This window comes from Cupressus sempervirens, chromosome 4 (assembly GCF_028749045.1).
Source record: "Cupressus sempervirens isolate cs-2001-9-10 chromosome 4, ASM2874904v1, whole genome shotgun sequence".
Taxonomy (NCBI): domain Eukaryota; kingdom Viridiplantae; phylum Streptophyta; class Pinopsida; order Cupressales; family Cupressaceae; genus Cupressus; species Cupressus sempervirens.
Genome location: NC_143121.1, coordinates 214,014,939 through 214,038,568, shown reverse-complemented (window position 1 = coordinate 214,038,568; position 23,630 = coordinate 214,014,939). Strand labels below are relative to the sequence as shown.

The following is a 23,630-nucleotide window of genomic DNA, read 5'->3' as shown; positions in this document are numbered from 1 at the left end:
TATGAGTAAAAATGAATCGAAAAAATCAAAAATAAAAAAATGAAAAACAAAAAAATCGTCCAATGGTGAAAACTTGGCAATTTAGGCGCCTTGGACAAGTACCATGGTGAAAACTTGGCAAACAAGTGCCATTGGTAATACCTCCATCCAAATGCTCTGTACACTTGGGGGCACATTCCATCACCCACCATACCCATCTCATACCACCATACCCACCACATCTTATCCAATTCACCCACCATCCTCCTTTGGATCTTGATAGAAATAAATTCCACCACTAGATACGTGCTTTTGCTCATCCCTTTGACATCCATTTTCCATCAGAGTTTGTATCCACCTATCCTTTATCTACCCATTCTTTCATCCATCCAATCCCTCCATTGGCCTCATCCACCCATCCTCCTTATCCTCTACCTCATTAACCTTTCACATCCTAGCTTCCATCTATCTCCCTCATCCTCTTGTTGACCACTATTCAATCCTACCGCATCCCTCATAACCAATCCTCTAGAATAGCATATTATAACTGGGGGCACTCTATTCCTTGGAGACCATGTCGTGTCCATCTTTCCATCAATCCTTATCTTTTTGCATTCCTCTACCCAAATCCCTCTATCCACTATTCCCTTTTTCATCTATATTTCCATCTCCTAGCATTACCTCCATCTTTCCATAACCTGGTACATCCCTTTTCATTGGTATCTAGCCCTCAGCTATCCCTCATCCTAAGCTTCCATTCACTATCCTCTCATCCTAAGCTTTTCATCCACTATCTCCTCATCCTGAGCCTTCTTACTACCACTATCTTAATCTTTTCACAAACCATCTTCTCCTTTTGAGTATTTCATCCCCTCTATCTCCATAATCCCACACTTTTCTTCTATATGCTCCTCTTGAGCTTTTTATCCACTAATCTCCTCATCCCAATCCTTCTATCCACTATCTCTTCATCTTTATCTTTCTTGTCACTATCCTATCATGTTGAGCTTTTGTACGATAATCTCTTGTACATCCTTTGATCTATCAGTTGTATATTCTTTGCACCTCAGTCCTTTGCTCAAGTACCATTGTATATCTCCCATCTCTTCATGTCAGTCCATGCTTGATCGTAACTTGTAGTTCTCTTGGTTAAGTGCTTTAGCGAATCCTTGTACGAGATCCCTTGTCATCAAAATGTTGTCCTAAAGAGTTCCACTTGCCTAGCTCACCCTAGTCCTTGATATTACAAATAGATCCTCGTAGGATGCATCCTTCCTCTTGTCTAATCTTGGTCATTCAGTATCTAGTCCTATTGATCTCTTTGGCAAAAGGTTAACTTTTTTATGGATTTACATTTTCTTTCGATTTATTTTCTTTTCAGGATTTCAAGTTTGGTTCTTAACGTATCTCTTCCAAGTGATTTGGGTTGTTCCCTCCTCACAATCGCCACGATATTTTATATCATGGTGTGCTACGAATGGGGCAATTTGAGTGCAAGGTCTTGATCAGGTCTTTTGTTTGTTTTTCTTTTCTGCTTGTGGGTTACCTAGTGTCGATTCCACGCTGCTTCCTCTGGGATTCATGTGTGATGCTGAGGCAATCCTTGCGTGTTTGTTTTGAGTCAGTTTGTTAGTCCTCTGAAAAGTTGGTGCAAAGGCCTTGCTGTTCTTAGTAACCTTGGCAATTAACCAACATTCCTATATCAAAATAAGTGCTCAACTACATGGTGGTACTTCTCTTTGAAGTATCCCCCTACTCAAAATGCTTCAATGGATTCCCTTCATCTCCATTATCCCCCATCCATATCCAACATCCATCTCTCCCACCCCCGCTTGTGCATCAGTTATCTCCTGGAATCAATCGTCACTCTTAGCTTTGGGATCCACAATCTTAGTCTTAGGGATCCACCCATCAAATCAATCCACCAAGCCTCATCTTTCGAGATCCACAATCCTCGTCCTAGGGATCTTCGACACCCATCTTCCATCAATCTGACTCTTTGGAATCCTGTTGCATCAGCTTGATCTTTCCATCCTCCATCCCCTCCTCCTAGTTTCCTTTTATAGCGCTCCACTCCTTCATCCTCCCCCCACTCCTGGAACATTTTAAGCTTGCTTCCTTTTGTGAATCTAACCTCCCTTTCTCATTCTCCCGTAGTGAGTTTGTGCTAATTCAACCCCTTCTCTTTGCCAATCTGTGTCTCTGCTCGTCTCAAATTCTTATACTTTTCAAGATGCCATCAAGCCTCATCTTCTCTCTCTGCCACCTTCTTGAGGGGGCATCTTGTGGTCTATTCTCTCCTCTTCTTATTTGAGACTAGGGCAACTTTGTTGCTAAAAAATCTTCCTCATGTCATCTCTGTTCGAACTTCTTTGAAATAGTGTTGTCACAACACTATGTCAAAGAGGGGCAAAATGTAGACACCTAAATTTGATTACACTACTTTGGTAATCCTATTTAGCTATCTCTAAAGGCATCATTAATTAAATTCCTATTTAATTAATCCTTTGCCATCCCCTAGCTGATTAATTTAATTAATCATCTATAGTCCTAATTGATAAATCAAATAACCCATCATTTATCAATTAAATCCTATTCTCCTATCTAAATCCCAAATTTATCACTTTAATAAATAAAACCCTCAAATCTAATAGCCCCTAAACTATCATAAATCCTCCATTTATCCTAATCCACCCCATCCACCCATACTAACTAAGCTTACCCACTACCTCGCCCACCCTCATCAATACCATCCACTTGCACATCTCTAACATCCCTAATCTAATCCTAACCCAAGCCTAACCAATCCTTTAACCATTTGCACAATCCTAAATGAGATTAAGACTTTCCTAAACCAGGCTAAAGTCTATCCCCTCAAAATATCCCAACCACCAAGCCATAAATGCTCTTACAAAGTCATAAATGACTCTTACAAGCCCATTCATTGCTCTTAAAAGCCATTATGAGGGTCGTTATGAGCTTTGAGCCTCCTTTGTTGACCCCTCAACCCCTCTTTCTCTAACCAATGACCTTGTGACATGTGTCACTCCCTAGTTGGCTGTAAGGAAGCACAATCCATTTGCTCACCTCTCATTTAATCCGAGCCCTCCATAAGCTTTCTCCTTTCCTTCTATCCTAGCCATCAATCCCTCAAGCCCTTTGCCTATTTAAGGAATCCCCTCCCAAGCCATTTTAATCACAATACATCAAGTAAAGTTATAATGCCATTTTGAGAGCAATTTTTACATCTACATCCATTATCCACATCCAAAATTGAAAAATCTCCATTGAAGAAAATTTGAGCTTGAGCATACATCCCATATCCACATAATAGACACATCTCTAAATCAAAGTGATCATCCTCATTGAGAGAGCTATCTATGGCTCATATTCTCATTTGAGGACCTCACTTTGTCTCTCTTGAAGTTTATATTTATTTTTTTGGTTAATGCTTTGGTTTTTAAATAGATTAGTGTTTCTTGCTAACATATTAGTGTACACAAAAGAAACTTGGTATCGACACAAATTGTCCAATAGGCTTTGCTAAAGTATGTTTATGTGTATCATTTCTGTGGAATAGTGTTCTAAGGATTGTCCTTCCTAACATTTTATCTGTATCATTCCTATTTGGCCAACCACAAACATTCACTCATGCATGACACTAGTGCGCTCTACCTCTGCAAAGTAGGGATTCCACAATCAACCTTAGAGGTAGGAATTTTCCAATCCATCCTCACATTTCAAGAAAAATTATCCTATTTTAATATTTTTTGTAAACTATTATAGGGTGTGATAGACTATACAGAACTTAAAATAATTAGGGTATTTTAAGAAATACATATCCAATATTGTGACCCAAAATCTATTTATGCAAATAGTATTTCTTTTATTAAGTGCCCTAATTAAAACAAGAAATTTATTACTTGTTTGAGATGGCCTAGATATAGGTTTCTCAGCTAGAATCATTGATGTAGCTTAGGGAGAGACTGATTAGCTATTTTCTCAATAATATCTCCTCCCTAGAACAACTCTGCATAAAATTGGTTTGAGAAGTGCCAGCAAGGTAAGGGTATAAACCTAGCGCTCTGATCTAAGATCATTTTTCAATCCATGACTCCTTCCTATTCACACTGTTTCTACTCCAATTTGAACTGAATCAAGGACATGGATAGCCAACACCAATGACAACAATTAGGCGCAAAATATTGAAGAGGGATATACAACTAGTCCTGTGAATATTTTAGTAGCGGCAATAGAATGAAATTAAAAGCAGTGACAAAGGAAATGTAATTAAGGGTTTTCTTCATCTTCCATAACCTAGATAATAAAACAGAGCAAGAGATGGAGCATTATTCAAAATTACCCACATTTAAAAAACAAAAAAAAAACATATTATTGGCATGCCAGTATTTAGAATGCAAAATTTATTACCCATTTGTAGTGCAGATCTAGATTTCTCTCCAACCCAATTGAAGAATTTGTAGGTGGAACCAAGATGGCTAGGGTATAGAAAATCTAAAATCTAAATGTTGTTGACTAGTACAAAATCTAAAATATGGAGTACTTCCTACATATACCCTAATCAAAATACCTAATTGAACCAATCTCATCATTGATAATTATGTTTCCATGATTTCGTAGTGGCTGGCAGATTGTTTCGGCAAAGCAAAGTATAAGTTGTTCATGGCAGACGACGAGTTGAGTGCCAAAGTTACAGGAGGCCAAAATGAAAAGCTATCTTTAAGAAAACCGAGGGAGTGAAAAGTTATCTTTAAGAAAACCAATATTATGTTTTGTCTTAACTTTATTTAATTAAAGATTAAAAATATAATTTAAATATAAAACTTGTAACTAAGACAAAATTAAAATACTGTCTAAAATTAAAGTCTTTAACCACTCTATCATATAGTAGTGCCAAATTCATATGTGTTGGTGGATATTAATTTCTCTACCAACCCATCGTTTTTGAATCGTCCATAGCCCACAAGAGCCAACAACCCACCATCAATAATAGATAAAATATTGCATTCAAGCACCCAACGTCATTTTAGAATAAATCTTTAATTGCCAGTCTAGTTGCCTATATTTATTAATATATATTAATATTATATGTCATGTAATACACGTGTTTGATATTCTAGATGTTTATCTAATCATTATGGATCATGAGTGGATAGAATGTTGTAGCATTCTAAGGACTTGTAATGTATTTTAGTTATGCATGAAGTGTTGTAGTAAGTTGTAATAAGTCTTTGTATTTTACATACTGAATTGAATGTTTATCTTTTAGTTGGTGTTTGTCTTTGATCCACTCCATCCACCTCTTCAAGTGGTATTAGAGCTAATAGGAGATTATTCTGGAGATCATGGAGAGGTTGATGAGTCTAGAATTGGTGAAGAGTGTTGTGGCATCGTAGCCCAACAGACAATGGCATTTGATGTTATTTTTGCAAGAATAAAGAGAAGAACAAATCAAGAGATTGCCATGAGAAACAGAGAAGCCATGAAAAGAAGAAAGCTGAAGTTGAAGGTGAAATCTTATTTTTCTGCTATTAACAATGTCTTATTGAGTGTTTCCTTTCTGATATATGTGTCAAGTGTTATAAGCTAGTTGTAGGAGTTAGCATTCTTTAGGAAATGAGATGTCGTGCTAGAGTTGGTTGTCAAGATGTGGTCATGTAATAGAGGATTGTTGAATTGATATCCCCTCAACAAAGTGATGAAGATTGTATTAGTGATTGTTTGTTAATGAGCTATATTAATGCATAAGGGTTGAATTATCGATTGTATCCAACATCCTAGAGTTTGGTTTGACATAATGATGAACCATGTATATAAAAAGAATTCTTATAGAACTAACGAATACAGCGGTTGGGTACCCATATATCTCAGTCGATGGATTTCTTTTTATATGGACTCAATAATTAATTTGATGCAGGTGAAGAAGGAGAAAAGCCAAAGTGATAATAGTTTTCTCATCATGTGAGATTTTGGTAATCTGAAACCATTTGTGATTTTTTCACATCATGAAAGTTTGTGGTAATCTGAAACCATTTTGTGTTGTTTGGTGGTCTATTGTTAACTACTATTATGTGAGGATTGTGGTTAGTCGAAACCATTCAAATGAAGAGTTTTTGGTCAGCTAGAAACCATTTGTATTACATTAGTTAGGGGTAAGCTATAAAACCCGAAGTGATTATGATGAGAGAAAACAATATAAATGTAGAAGCATAAGTGGAAGAAATTAAGGGGGAGGGTTGGTGGATATTAATTTCTCCACCAGCCCATTGTTTCTGAATCATCCACAGCCCACAACAGCCAACAACCCGCTGTCAACAATAGACAGAACATTGCATTCAGCCACCCATCGTCATTTCAGAATCAGTCTTCAACTGCCAATAGTTGCCTATATTTATTGATATATATTAATATTATATGTCATGTAATACATGTGTTCAATATTCTTGAGAGTTCTTAGATCTCTATAAATAGAGGCATTATGTAAGGGTTTGAGCATCAGATAGTTATCTGATCATTGTGAATCATGAATGGATAGAATGATGTAGCATTCTAAGAACTTGTAATAAATTTTAGTTATGCATGAAGTGATGTAGCACATTGTAACAAGTTTGTATTTTACATATTCAATTGAATGCTTATTTTTAGTTGGAGTCTGCCTTTGATCCACTCCATCAATCTCTTCAACATGTTGTATTGTTCCAAGAGAACTGATTTCTGCGCGGAATTTCTTCTGATCTTTCCTTGAATCATCGGCCAGTTTCTTTACAGCCACCAGCGTGCCGTCTGTTAGGGTTTCTTTGAACACCGAGCCGAAAGCACCGCTCCCCAACATAGAATCGAAATTCCTAGTTGCAATCTTCAACTCCTTATAACTAAATACTCTAAGAAAGGAATTCGAAGAATCTATGCCCATTTCCTTCAAATATTGTAGCCGATGTCTACGCCACATTAAAAATGAAAAGAGGCATAAACTAATTGTAAGAGTACCAACAATACCAAGCACTACGCTAATGACACTCACCGTTGTTTTGCTTCCGAGGGAGGATTTTTAATTACCAAACATTGTTGTTGCAGAGGCAGCTAATCGAATAAAGACATCTGAATTTAATTTTGATGGAGAAGTGCACATGTTTAACAAATCTCCAGACATGCGCTCTCACAGTCTTGATTTGAAGTTGCAGGATATGGAAAAGCATGATCAATAGGCAATGCTACATTGTAGCCCACGAATCTGTCAGAGCTACGATTTTTAGATTCACAGTTTAGTGGGCTCTGACGAACACAGCTGCTTGAGGGCCAATCCTGCGAGTTCCAGGCACGATTGTCTCTGGGTATGAAGCCTTCCACGCAGCTGCAAAACTGTACGTTGTTGGAGTTGCAGCTTCCGTAGGCACCACAAATACCATATACGCTGCATTCATCTGTCGGTTAAGACCACACCACAGTCCAACTAGTGTTATCGTAGAAGCATATAATTGCAGTACTCCGGATTTCTGTAGGACAAAACGTGTGAGTACGTTCGCTGCCAGTGTGCATGAATAACTAATGGAGAATCAGAGCTGGTATTTTCAACACTGTAAGTGAAGAATCTATTCAATTTCATTTCTGGGGTTCGACTGAAACCCTAGCCATCCCAAACCCCGCTCTCCCAATACTGTACAGAGTTGTTCCATGTTAGCATAAATTGGTGGATCCTAGATGGATCCATCCCTTTAGAAAAAAGTCTTTGAGCTGGATCGAACGAATTCTTCCAACACGCTAACTCTTTCTTACCACCGACCTTCATCCCCGGCAACCAGGTATCAACGGGATGATCAAAACTCTACCAAATAGTCTTATTATTGCTCACCATTATAAGATTCCCACAATTTAATAACACAGCACGGGAAGCCTTGTTCGAGATGCCTGCCGACCAAAGCAACACATTCTGATTTGCGTTAAAGACTCCCAGATTACCTTGTCTTGACAACTTTCAAACTCCGGGCCTCTTCTCTGTTAGCGACCCAAACAATTGTCTTCTCTGCGGCATAGCTATTTAAGACGATAAATAAAGACAAAATCTTATTTTCGTCTTAAACACATTTTAATTAATTAAATTATATATTTTAATTTATAATTGTTCGCAGTAAAGACAAAAGCACTTTTTGAGTTTAACCAAGCTTTCATTATTATAATCTTTAGTTCACGGGGTAATCAGACGAGGCTGGGTGAGGGGCATAGGCGTAATAAGACCTTTCCTCTGTGTAGCACGAGAAAGCTGACCCCTATTTAGTCTACGGATTGTGAATGAGATAATCAGGCAAATCGAATGCCTTTGTCCGCCCACCCATCACAGCCAGAAGGTTGCACCAATCAATGTCTTAGAGACGCGACCTAGCTCATATTGCCTTGGCAATGATGCACTTGGTTTGATGCCAGGAAAGAAAAAGAAATGTTAGGGTTTAGTTTCCTGTAAGAAGCTGGGTTTTCCTATTGTTCTGATATCTAGATCTGCCCTTCACACAGGTAATAAATTTGCTTATGGACCTATAGTAGATCTCAGGTGTTTTTCTATTTGCAATGTTGGTATTATGCAAATATTAAATTCAATATTTGGGTGAAACCCTTTATATTCATTTTATGGTAGGTTACCCGCAATAGTAGATCTATTCACTGCCGGATACTCATGATATTTCAGTTGTATGTTCTCAAGTTTTGGCTATTTTTTAACTTTTAAGACATGATGGAAGTTTGTGAAGGATTTCCATTAATTAATACTCTGCATTTTACTCTCTTAACGTTACCAGAATTGATTGTTTTGCAGTTGATTAATGTGCATTCTTTTGATTCATGATTGCCACGATACAATTTATAACAGCTTTCTGCTCATGTATCATTTTGAACCTTGTGTAGGCCATTTTTATCTTTTTCTACACGATTTTTTTTCTTCCTAGTTTGAATCCATTCATAGAGAACATAGAAAGGACAAAAACTAGATCATCATATCGAGGAAGGTAGTAGTTAAAGCTTCTTTGGATGCACAGAAAATATTTTTAATGACATTTGTTAAGGTAGATTACTAAGGTTTCAATTGAAATAAGTCGGGATGCAATCTTTCGTTACATTGAAAATAATATAGTTTGAAAGACAAAGAGGTGTACTTTTCTAATTCTCATTCTTAAAATTAGTCTTAACACCTTGTTTTTTCATAAAGGGAAGTCTTTATTTAATCACAAGAAGAATTTAAAAAAATATAATAGACGTTGACAAAGAAATTACACCAAGGATGGTCTAGTAGAGCCAGTGAAGTGCCTAGGGACGATCAAGTTTGACAGCTCCTCAACTTTGAAAATGTCTTATGCAAGCTATTTTCATTGGCCTTTCTGTCAACAAGAGTTAATTTTTTTGGGGAATAAACTTTTGGCTAATCTGAACAAAATTCTAAATAATCTTAAGATCAGATTAAACAAAAGATGAAGCTGTACAAATTTGACTACATGTTTGCCCAAAAGACATTGGATTACCAACTTAGAATCTTCATAAATGTTAAAGATTCTTTAACTTTTTCAATTTCATAAGGAAGGCCAAACTTCCAGATTATAAATTCAGCAATGTTGTTGGATGCTTGCTTGAGCTTTATGTTGAATTCTGATAGCTTTAAAGGAGGTTCAGACCAAAGCATAGAATTAGTAGCAAAAATATCAAGTTTGGCTTTCAAGGCACCACTAAAAAAAGAGATAAGGATATTTGAAATGAATTTTTAGAAAAAAGAAACTTGCCAATGAGTAGCTGATGAATTTCATAAGGTTTCATTCTTTGACAAAATGAATTTCCACATTAGATAGCACAGTCAGAGTTCATTTTTTCTTGAGATAAGCTTTGACATTTTTCATCATAGCCTGCTGAATATTTTGTATCAAGGTGTTCTTCAGGGTAGCCGTGTTTATAAAAATTCTTTGGATCTTGTCAATCCAAATGGACAAAAAGATAGGAAAGGGAGAGTACAAAAACATAATAAGGGACTTGCTACTTACAAAATTAAATTTTAATGCCGAGTGTAGAATTCTAATTTCAGTTTTGTTTGAAAGTAGACACCAAAGTTGAGAGAGAGAAATCCGATTGGAAAACACTTTCTTTTTGTCAAAGAGAAGGTGAGGCTGGGTTTCACAGGTGTTGTAGCATTTGAAGCAAATATTATGTCCCAAAATGCCCCTTTTTCATTGGTGAGAACTCTGTTATGCTCGACAAGCCACTGAGACATGCAACTTTAGAGGTAATGCTGAAACATTTTTAAGTTTTTGACTTAGAGGACTATTAAGAGGTTACCCTTCTTGGAGAAGATGAAAACCACACCAACTGAATACATCCTTGTAGAGCTAATTTTGCTCCAAGTTAAAATGTTAGCCCTATATGAATTTTTAGGAATAATGCTCCTAAATCTCTTCCTAATCAACACCCATTCATTTTGAAGTTCTTTAGAAAGCCCATTAATACCAGAACACTTCAAAAAAATCCTTTCTAGTCGAATGCAATATTCAAGCTTTTCCCACAAGTTGTTTCATGGACAAAAAAGGGCCACTCAAAGAGCTTAAGCATTCATTACTGAGAGCTAGACCATTTAAGAAGTAAGATATGATTCTATGGCTATATTTAGGATGCTTAATTTTATCAGCAGCTCTAACAGCTAGAGTCCATATTTTAGAGGTGCCTTTATTTTGAAGGATGGAATTTAGTGAGCACATGCATTCTTTTCCATCACCATATTTGATGGAATAAAATGAAGACTTAATGGAGTATATAAGAATGTCCAAACAAGCTTAGTCCCTAGGGTACTACTCATTGTGAGTGAGATCTAATTCCCAACCCACCTTGCAACTTTTCTTTAGTAATTTCTTCTTCAGCTAACAAAATGAAATTTCTTCTCATAGATCTTATTACACTCTTGCCATAAAATGTTATTTTTTATCTCAAAACCAAAGAATTAGAATGGCAACACAATATGACACGAGTTGATAGAGAAAGGCTAGAGATGACTAATTTTATCAAACTAATCTACCTATGAGATTTAGCTTCCCATTGTTGAAGCTTTGAATGTGCATGCCAATTTTTTTCCAAGAGTTAAGTTAGTAGTTAGAGCTTTACAAATTAAAGTTAATAGGAACACTCAACTATTAAAAGAGATTAACATCATTTTATACAAATTGAGGAATCTGGAAAAGCTTTGTTATTAGCAGAAGAGGCATTTATACTTTATAGTGTAAAATTTGCATTTTTCAGCATCAATGACATCATTCAAAGTGAAAGTAGAAACTGTCAAGACAACTCTTTAGCTAGCTAACATTGTAGTTATTGACTTTTTCACAAAATGGTGTTATTTACGAAGTGAGCATAGTAATCTTTCTGATCTCATTGATAACCTTGATTCCAATACGAATTGAAGCTCTCGTTGAAGCTAATAGGGACATACAGAAAGCTTCTTCTAAAATGATATATAGGTAGGGAATGACTGACCAGTCTTGACCTAAACTTTTAGTGGCCTTAAGAAATTGAGCTAAAGATTTGTTGATAATTGGACCCACCCAAGGGCTAATGATGTGTCAAAGATTCATTTCATGATTAAAAAAGGGTGCCCAAAAGCTTGCAAGACTTGTGTCAAGAAGTTAAGATCAATTCTGTCAAAGGAATTTGCCATGTCAAGTTCAATGGAAATCCTTTTCTTAGTCACCTTGATGTTGGTATCCAGTGCAAAAATAACAGTATTTTCATACATTTAATTACCTAGAATGAATCATCCTTGCTCCTCAAGGATGCTCAAACTTAAATCTTTTTTATTTTGTTGGCTAAGATTTTAGTTATGAATTTGTCGGATGAATTGCAAAGAGAAACAATCATGAATCTATTAAAGGTGACAGTGTTCTCTTCTTTAGGTACCAATGCTAAAAGGTGGAATTGATGGATTCAATGAGCATACCACTTTGTGAACATTTTCAACCAGTTGGTCATCAGCCACAATGAGTTCAAAAAACTAATGGCTGAAAGAGTCTGAGATCTCATCAAGTTTAGGTGTCTTGTCTTATAGCCATGTTCAAAATGAAATCCCTAAGCTCCTTCATGGTGACCATTTGACAATATAATATTTTTAATTTCTTTAGTGATGATATTGGGAATGTCGTTAAAGGAGAGAAGCTTGAACAATAGGGTATCATTTGACTTGTGATAAAGATCTTTATAGTGGTCCTAAGTGGCCTTTTTAATTCCTTTTCTGTTAAAAATCATATTGCCATTGCCCAACACAATTTTTCTAATCATGTTCCTTTCACAACTTTGATATGCTTTGAGGTGAAAAAAATTATTTTATTAGCATCTCCTTAATAGCATCAAGTTATGTAGAATTTGACCCTCAAATGCTCTTCTTAATTGACTATTTTATGCAACTGGGCAAGGAAAAAAATCTCTCTGATTTAAGAGCTTTAGTGAGGGGCAGTATTTTAGATTGTTCTTCATTTTTTCTCAAGCCGGAGCAATAGGGATTTCTTTGGCACATCAATAATTTTTTATCCATTTTCTCAAATGAAATTATAATTTGGAGATATTGAACTAACAGATGTCTTAAGCATTGCTAGAAGGGCATCAAGAATTCCATCTGTACTCAACTTTTTAGGGGATATTAATCAGGTGAATTCAATCAACATTGTATTTAAAGGGATTACGACCCCTATTTTTATTGCTACTAACTATCCAAAAGAACTAGTTTATGGTGAAAACTCTTGCATTAGATAATCTGGCTAGTGAAAATGAGGAAGAGGTTAAGAATATCTTCTTTAATTAGCAACATGTCAAGTCTAGCAGCAATGATGTCTCTAGCTCTCCTATTTAGCCAAAGTGTACTTCCATCTAGAGAGCTTGATATCTTGATGTTCACCCAGGGAATTAATGTCTTGAACATGCTTTCTACAAGAATCTCTATTTTTGAGTTACCTCCTCTTTCTAATGGGAAGAGAAACACCCCATAGAATTTGATCTTGCTCCTTAGTTTGCATCAAGTTTCCACTATCTTTAAAGAATTGAATAGCCTCATTATACCTGCCTCTTTGTCCATTAATATGTTTCCTTTTGAATTTTTGATTGAAGAAAGCATATTGAAGCTTCTTATGACTTTAACAGAGTTGTGGAAAAGCTTGGTATTCCTGCCTTCTTCCACTAGCCATGTTTCCCTTGACTTTTGGTGCCAATAATCTCCTTCCTGCCTTAAAACATCAACATATTCCCTATTCAAAGATCTTTCCATCTAAAAATCTATTTTCATCATACCATTTCAATTACCTTTAAATAGAGAATACTTAGAGCCTCTTCAAAGACTCAACTTTTCTACAAAATTGTTTTTAAAAGATTGTATGTTCCACATCAATGATTCAATATAACATACTAGTTTCCCTCACCTACCTTGGTAAGTCTGATATTGATATTAAATGCTTTGATGATTCTAGTACATTTGAATGTATGCTTTATAATTCTGGTTAGCATTCTACACTAGGAAAAGCATATACTTCCATGAAGTTTGCTTGGCCATCTTTTTGAAACTTAAGTTATGGATAGTGAATTTAGAGAGTAGCCATTATAAATAGTGTTAGGGGAGTTCAAAACATCTAAGATTACAACTATGAAAGATCACTAAATTGGCAGTCGACAATGTCAACATTTAATAGTACTCTATACTAAAGTGAACAAATTAATTTGACACAAAAAAATTAAGAGAAAACAAATAAATATAGGGAGATATCATAATTCTAACAATCATTGTACTTAACAACACAAACCTAAGATACTAGATTCCAAAAAAATTGATTTGTTCAGGAGTTCAAAATATTTAATTAGGATTTGAAACGTCTAGACTAAATCAAATAAATTGGAACTGTCCAAAAAATTGGGATCCAGTCAGAGTTGGTAATTGACACAAACAAAGCACAATAAAGAATAATCATATTGCACAACAATGATCCTCCAAGACATATCTGCATTGTAGAGGATCTGTGGTGATAGGTGAGGGTGAACATAGCAAACCTACTAGTCCAAAGTAGAGGTATTATAAGATTATTTCATATATGTTTGGTGAATAAGATTGTAATTTGAAGGCAATATCCATATTTAATTTTAGACCTCTATTCTAGGCTGATATTATATGGTTTTCCGATATAATCTGTTGAATGAAGAAATCAATTTTATTGCAAAATATTTGCATAAATTTCTATGGAACATTTGAAAAAACTGAAGCAAATATCCTAGGGTGATATTTCAATGGCATCATAGCAGAGTATTCTACCAACCTATCAGGTTTCATGATTAAAAAAGTGCAAATGGGCAATTTGTGAAGTCTACTGGAGACAAATTTGGAGAAATTAAATATTTGCAACTCTGAGCTGGATCCTATTGGATATTTCGGTTAATACACAATTTTATAGATCTCATGAAAAAATGAGGAGCCTCAGTGATAGAATAATTTTATAACTTATTTTTGTATGTGCTTAAAACAGAAAGACCGGAGAGAAACTATCATCTGTGAGCTTGGGGAAAATTCAAGCCCACTTTGGATCCTGTTGGATATTCAGATTAATACAAAATTTTACAGATGAGAAAGACTGACATTTACAACTTGATTTATTATAAGTAATAAGATCTATTTAAAAAAGATAGAAATGGTTGGTAGTTTTTTCTCATACAAGGAATTTATACATTGTAGGCTTATTGGAAGGAAATAGAGGATTTATAGTCTTGCAATTCTAATAATTTGAAATTCTGATGACTATTGTTTTTCTAAACTAGTTTAGAGTTGCACCTACTAAAATAGCTTCTTACTTAACATACAAAAGCTCTATTTTCTTCTATTTAGGGTGAATTTTAATTTTCTTGGGATACATGCTTTCCTATATTTTAAGAACTTCATATGTAATGATCGTAACTAACATTTACAATTTTCTTTTCTAGCTTGCTATTCTGATATCTTCTTGGTGTCCACACAAAATGGTAGAACATGTATTTATGTTTTTTTTGGTATTCTTCATATCATTTTATTTAAATGAAACACTACATAAAATTTACTATTTAGTACATAGAGTAACATTTCATTTCATATTTAATATGATTAAAATACTAAACTAGTTAATTTAATATTATTTAGAGCAATTTTTACTTTTTATGAAATGTCTTTATGACTATGATAAAACCGTTGAAATTAGAAAACACCTTAAAAAATCTTACCATACAATGATACTATGTGTAATAAGTGAGACAAATACATTAATCTTACTATTGGGATATTGAACCAAGAATATCATAAGTTTTTTGAGAGAGATTTTTGAAGAAGACAATGTTACTTAGGTACAGTTGTATGATGAGATGGTGCTTAGGCATGATTGTATGATCAGATGGTTCTTACCTATGGTCACGTCCTTTTTTCTATAGAATTGTGTTAAAAAATGATACAAATCATTCTAAGATATTATCTCAAGTTAGCTAAAGACATACAAATATAAACATTGGGTTGCTTAAATTTTGAATTTCTCAAGTTGCAATCACGAGCTCTTGAAGAATATATACTATGTAAGTTAAAAACTTAGCACACTTATTGTTGATATTACGTGGTGGATTCAAAAAAATAGGACATCATCATCTGAATATTCAGATGAAGGAGCACGAAGACTTGCTCCAAGTACAAATGCATACTTTAATGAAGTGATATATTGCACAAGCAAAAGGTGCGAAAATAGGAAACTAAAGAAGTGACAACTTGTTGGTATCCATAGAATGAAATACGAAGTTTATATAGAAGAGGTACATTGTAATTAACATATCTTATAATAATAATTAATATGCATGTTGTTTAATACTTTATTGCTGATCATTTGAATTGATTTTTTTAATTTATGAAAAGCCACTTCCAATTCCAAACATTGTTGAAGAACTAGTGAATGATATTAATGATAGCCAATCCCAAGATGAAGAGAAAGACGCATTTATGGATGAAATTACTTCACAAATAAATGAGGCTGGAGTTAATGAATTTATCCAAGACTTCTACACATCTTGTGAGGAAGTTAATGATTCACCAATAGCTCAATTGGCTAGGATGCCTCTATTTCTCAATGCAGACACTTCTATACTAGCAACACTTATGTTGTTGTTGAACTTGAAGGTTACACATGGATTGACAAATACATGCTTTACTAACATATTAAGGTAGGATATACATTTCTATAAATCAATTCTCTTTGGTGTCTTTATTTTTAAATTATTTTTATACTTAATAAAATTATTATTTATCATGTAGGCATTTGGCAAACAAAATACTTCCAAATGACAATAAGTTGCCTCATTCTCATAGAGAAGTATCTTCAATGATGAAAGATATTGGAATGAAGTACAATATATATGATGCATGTCCAAATGACCATATATTGTACTATGGAAAGAATGCAAATTTGAAGCAATGTCTAGTGTGTCACACAAGCAAGTATCCCCAAGATCAAGTGTCCAAGAAGTTTCCACATAAAGTATTATGACATATTCCACTAAAGCCAAGGTTTGAGAGAATTTTCAAATGCAAGGAGTTGGCAAAATATATGAATTATCATGCACATGGGAGAAGTAAAGATGGTGTCATGCATATGGCTGCAGATAGAAAATATTGGAAAGAGATTGAGGAAAAATGGCCACATTTAAGAAATGAGTCAAGGAATACAAGGATCTCTCTAGCAATGGATGGTGTCAATCCTTTTGGAGATCTTAGATCAACATATTCTGTTTGGCCAATTTTAATTATTAACAATAATCTCCCCCCATGGATGGCAATGAAAAAGGAACATGCAATGTTAACTCTTATCATACTAGGTATTAGAACATATAAATTTAATGTTTTCTTGAAGATTTTATGCAAATACTTCAATTTTGTGTAAATCTAATAATTTTATTGTTTTTGTTAGGGAAGTATCAGGTAAAAGATATGGATGTATACATGGAGCCCCTCATTGATGAGCTTCATGAACAATGGAATGGTGTAAATATGTATGATGTATCAAGATCAATCAATGATGGAAACTTCCTCTTTCATGCAATATTGATCTGGACAATTCATGATGCCCCTGGGCTCTCCATTTGTTGTTTTAATATACAAACAATTACATTTTCTAATTATTATTTCCATTATGTCATTTACTAACTCTAGCTTCCATTCTTATTTTAGGGCTACAAACAATGGGAAATCATGGTTGTCCAACATGTGGGCCAAAAACCTTACATAGGCAGTCAAAAGATCTCAATAAAATTGTGTATGATGAGTATAGACATTTCTTACTACAAAATCATTGCTATCGAGTGTGTGAGAAAAATAAGTTCAATGGACAAGAAGTGGAAAACAGAAAGCCAAGAAGAATGAATCCTGCTAGGTGGAAAGCGATGTATGACAAAAAGGAAGGGGTGAGATCTCCACTAGGAATGAAAATATTCTCAATTTTCGATAAATTAGTATATTATGAGAACTTACCAATAGCCCACCTATTTGATACTATGCACATTGGAAAAAATGTGGTAGAATTCTTATGGAAACATCTGAATGGAACCAATCATGAAGCACAAATTAAGTTGTGGAAGGACCTGCAAGTTGCCAATATCATGCGGAACATGTGGTTACATGAAGACAACTCATATGCTGATGCTCCATGGACTCTTATGTCAAGCAAAAAAGAAAACATCATTGAAACAATGAAAGTGATTAGATTTCCTTCTAGATTTGGCATGTTGTTAAAAAATTTATTCACAAGAGATGGATCAGATTTATCGAGGTTAAAAACACATGATTGGCATAATTGGATAAAGGTAACTTTGTAGTTAGTTACAATTATTGGAATCCTAGTCAGAAATTTGCATATCCAAGTGATAGTATCATCTCATACATATTTTAAAATGGTTATTCATCAATGGTTGTGCAGTATGTGTTGCCTACAACAATACTAAGCAGTTTTGATCACGATGTCACATTAACAATATACAAATTGTCCAAATATTTGAGGTATTTTGAATCAATAATGCTTAGTAATACATTTATCTTATCATTTTAACTGCATCATTACTTGTGCCTACATAGAAGCTAATCATTTTAGTTCTGAAAATATCGAAACTATTTATCTAATAATTGCTAATGTTTGTAGGTGGGTCCCATCTAAAGAGATACATCAGGATGACTTGAAGTACTGGAAAAAGAATATTTCACTTTTGATGTGTGATATTCAAATGTGCTTCCCTACAAGCTTTTTTAATTCTCAAGAGCACTACCTTGTACACTTAGTATAAGAGATTGAGTTGTGTGGTCCTATACATATTTGGACAATGTGGCTAGTGGAGAGATATATGAAGGTTTTAAAACAATTTGTTAGGAAAAAGGCGTGACCGGAAGGATCCATGGTTGAGGGGTATGTGGTTTTCCAAGCAATGGTTCATTTGAGTGAGTACTTGCCTCAATTGCACCTTGACGCTCCACAATTATGGAATTATAACCAATCTCTATCATTTGAAGGAGAAAAATTAGAGGGTCAGGGGACATCAAAGAGGATAAAAGGTATGCAATAATGTTGAAGCAATCATTTTATGTTAAATTTAACAATTAAAGAATTTATATATTTAATATTTTATTGATCAATTCTATTTTTTCATTGTAGATGCTAAGGAGTGGGAAGCATTGCATTTGTATATTGCATACAATTCTGACTTTATGTTGGAATGGATGGAGAAGTATGCTAAACAAAAGAAATTAGAGGATGAAAAGGCATGGGTTGATATATATAATAAACATGGTCTAAACACTACTCGAGGGTTACCTGCAAGCCATAAAAGAAGATGGACAGACAGATGCTCATGGAATTGGCTAAAGAGTAATATTGAACATGAGGCAACAAAAAAGAAGAATAGAGTAACACCACAACAATTGAATTTTGTTAAAGGTTGAATGAATGCCAAGGTGATTCATATATATAAGCATATTGGATAGGTTTACTGTGTTTTATTTTATATTTTATTTAATTGAATCTAATTAGTTATTATTGTAATGATTTCAGGTAAAATATGAAATATCCTCCCGTGATTTGAACTTTGACTTGTAGAAATTTAACTTAAGGAATATTGTCAAACACTTTGTATGCAAACTCATCAAGCTGATTTCCTCAATAAATTGCTTTCCAATGAGTAGATTTACAAACAACTATGAAGTGACATTAAAATGCATAATACACATCATAACATTTTCACAAACACTTGGCACACATTCAACAGTATATGAAAAATCTGGAAACTCTTTCAATCTCTTGATAAAGGGTGATTTTTAAATGTAGATGTGCACTTACAGCTGCCTTAAAGGCTGCAACAACTATTCAGACTTGTATTCAACAATTATTATGCAAAGTATCAAAATTTGACAGAAGAAACCTGGAATTAGTTGCCGTAGTATTTTGCAGATGTAGTCGGTAGCCTTCAAAACTTTTAATCAGCCAAAAAAACAAGTAAACTTGATACCAACACTGTTCACACCGTACTGTAGCAAAATATTGGTCATGCCGACTGTAGCAAAATACTATTCATGCGGCACTATAGCAATAACTAACTTGAGATCTACACCTCAAACCCTTGTAAATTTCTTTATGCGAACGCCCCAAATGAAACCCAGTGTGTTTCCTGAATTGAAAACACCCTTGATCCTCCTGACTGTGTCTTCCAACAGCGAAGAGAATGCTAGCAAAGAGGGATTCCATCCTCCCAGCCCAATAATCAAATATCCAGCAACATAACATTAATCTTCATCCAAGCATACAAAAAAAAAGCTCTCCCATTTCTTTTATAGTGTTCTCACAGGAGCTCAATCCTGTATTTTCTCAATGTGGGATAAAACATAACTCCCTTTATGTACCTTAGGCTAACGACAACATCATGCTATGAATGCTAGAAAGGGGACATTACAGTCTGCCCTTCCCAAAATTGCTTGTCCTCAAGCAATTTCAGCTCTGGATGCTGCAATATCTGCTCATTTTCCCAAGTAGCATCCTCAACAGGTAGGTTCCTCCACTTCACTAGATACTCCCTGATAGTCCTCATGCAAAGCACCCTCCCCTTAGAATCAAGTATGGCCTCAAGAACCAAGATAAGCTTTCCCTCATCATCAAGAGGTGGCAATACTACTGAAGGCACAACATTGTGACCCAATGCCTTCTTAAGGCATGACACATGGAACACATTATGCACTTTACTGTCTGCAGGCAACTCCAACTCATAAGCTACTTCGCCCACTCTCCTAATTACTTTAAACGGTCCATAGTAGCATGGTTTCAATTTCTCTACTCCACTCTTCTTGAGAGAGGACTGTCTATACGGTTGTAACATGAGGTACACCATATCCCCCACCTCAAAGGACCTCTCAACCCTATGTTGATCAGCATATTGCTTCTGGTGATTTTGTGCATTTTGCCAATTTTCCTTCAAGGATCGCATAATGTCCTGACACTCCTGCAAAGTATCCTTGGCCTTAGGCACCCTGTTGTCCCCAAATAACAAATCCAAAAAATTAGGAGCATCATACCCGTACAGTGCCATAAAAGGGGACATTTGAATAGACATATGGAAAGAGGTATTATAGCAGTACTCCCCTAGATGTAGCCACTTCACCCAAGCCTTCTGCTCTCCTGCAATGTAGTTTCAAAGGTACCCCTTAACCCATTTGTTCACTATCTCTGTTTGCCCATCAGTTTGGGGTGGTAGCTAGTACTCAGAGTGAGCTCTGTTCCACATAACCTGAACAACTCCTGCCAAAGGTGGCTCATAAATATATTGTCTTTGTCACTGACTATGCTCCGTGGTATCCCATGTAGTCTGAATACCTCTCGAAAAAATAGTTTTGCTATTTGTGTTGCTGAATATGTAGATGAAATTGCAAAAAAATGTGCAAATTTCGTCAATCTGTCTACCACAACAAAGATACAATCCTGACCCTGTGCCTTGGGGAGGCCTGTGATAAAATCCATGGAAATGCTATCCCACTTCTTCTCTAGTATGGGTAGGGGCTGTAGTAAACCACCTGGAAAAGAATATTCATGTTTGTTCTGCTGACACACAGGGCATTCCCTCACAAACTGAAGCACCTCTGATTTGAGTCCTTTCCAAGTGAAGCGCTCTCTCACCTGTCGATATGTCTTAAAGAATCCAGGATGTCCTGCCATTGGTGAATCATGAAATGCCCTCAAAATCTTCTGCTTCATAGCAGACCTGGGTACTAAATAAATCCTTTCCTTGTAGATGATCAGATCATTTATGATAGTGTATCGACTATCTTGAATAGCTCCCTCAATAATGCTAGATGCCCAACTATCCTTAGCATATTTTGTCAAGATCATCTCTCTCCAATCATCCATGACTATCTTGACAGCAAGCAAATGAGGCCTTCTAGATAAAGCATCTGCAATAATATTTTTCTTCAATTTGACATAGGCTATGTCGAAATCATAGGCCTGTAATTTACTCACCCATTTCTGTTGCCTGTCATTAAGGTCCTTCTGTCCAACGAAATATTTCAAGCTATTATGATCTGTTTTTACTATGAACCGGCTTCCCACTAGGTATTGCCTAAACTTAGCTAGCGCGTGCATGATTGCTAGCATCTCTTTATCGTAGATGCTGTAGGTTCTCTCCACACCTCATAATTTTCAACTCTCATATGCGATGGGATGTTTGTCTTGCATGAGAATAGCTCCTATGCCCTCTCTCGAGGCATCACACTGCATCTTAAAGGGCATGGTGAAATTTGGAATGGCTAAAATAGGACATGTACTCATCAGCTCCTTAAACCTATCAAAATAATCCTGAGCCCTCTCTAACCACTTGAAACTATCTTTCTGTGTCAAATCTGTAAGTGGTGCTGCTATCTGTGAAAATCCCTTCACAAATCTACAGTAGAACCCACAAAGCCCAAGAAATCCCTTGAGTTATGAAGTGTTCCTCGGTGGTGGCCAATCCAGAATGGCCCTGATCTTGTCTGGGTCAACCCGAACACTTCCTGCACTAATAATATGCCCTAGATAGAGCAACTCTGTCATCCCAAACTCACATTTACTCATCTTGGCATATAATGACTCCCTCTCTAGAATACTGAGCACTGTATCAATATGCTTCAAATGTTCCTCCCAAGTACAGTTGTATATCAATATATCATCAAAAAATATCAACACAAACTTCCTCAACTTATCTTTGAACACTCTATTCATAAAGGACTGGAAAGTGGCAGGGGCATTTGTCAACCCAAAGGGCATGACTAAGAACTAAAAATTTCCATAGTGGCATCTAAAAGTTTTCTTCTCCACATCCACCTCTCTAACCCATATCTGATGGTAGCCGGATCTCAAATCAATCTTGGAGAAGTAGCATGCACCATGCAATTCATCAATAAGCTCATCGATGCGCGGGATAGGGTATTGGTTCTTGATTGTCTTCTTTTTTAGCTCCCTATAATCAATGCACATCCTCATTGTACCATCCTTCTTCTTCACCAATACTACTGAAGAAGCGAAAGGACTTTTGCTTGGCCGTATGTGCCCCATGTCAATCAACTCCTTAATTGATTTTTCTATTTCATCCTTACATCTCTTCGAGTGGCGGTAAGGTGTGATGATAACTAGCTTAGCCCCTTCCTCTAATTCAATAACATGCTCGATTCCCCTATCCGGGGGTCTCCCTGGAGGTATCTCACCAAACACCTTAGTATGTTTGGTTATTATTTTTTGTACATTAGGTGGATACTCTTGTTTATGCTGCTCTGTCATCTTAGGCATTACTCTAAACTCTATTGCCCACTGCACCTGCTCATGTCTAAATAAACTCTGCATCCGCTTGAGTGACACCACTCGAAGTCTCCCATCTGACAAACCTCTGAGCACTATCTTCTTACCATTTTCCTCAAACCTCATTTCCATTTTCTCAAGGTTAAATGTAAACTCTACCAGAGACTTCATCCAGTTCATCCCAAGCACCATATCCTGATCACCAATGTTGACCACAAAGAAATCTCCTGTCATGTCATAATCTCCCAAACGAAGTTGCAAGTTGGATATTTTCTTGGTACATTCAATTTTGAATCCATCGGCAACTATCACCTTAAATCCCCTATGCTCCTCTGTATGTAGCCCTCTGCATGTCACAAACTTCTCATTAATGAAGTTATGTGTCGCCCCTATATCAATGAGTGCCACAACTCTCTGTCCATCCAAGGTTCCCCTAACTCTGAAAGTGGCGGCCTCCTATATACTTGACAACTGAGCTATCGTGCTATCACCGTGTGCTTCCTCCTATGAAGAACTATCATCATCTCCATCTGATTCGGATGACTGCTCTAAATCTCCATCTACTGACTCTTCGGCTAAAAAGTACTCCATCTGCTTAGCTTTTGCTTTCAATGGACACTTATGTGACAAATCCCAAGGCTCCCTGCAATGAAAACAAAGCTTCTTCTTCCTGAGATCATTAAGTGTCTCATTGTCCAACCTCTTACTTTCCTCCTTAGCTAGCTAAACCTCTTTATGAAAAGGTTTCCTGTCGTTATCTTTTCTTGAAGGGAAACTCTTTGCCTG

General features: G+C 35.8%; 1 pseudogene; it reads right to left on the bottom strand.

The window, feature by feature from the left end:
• The window catches only part of LOC149560747 (G-type lectin S-receptor-like serine/threonine-protein kinase At2g19130), a 94,553-nt pseudogene that overhangs the window by 55,899 nt on the left and 15,024 nt on the right, over window positions 1-23,630 (bottom strand).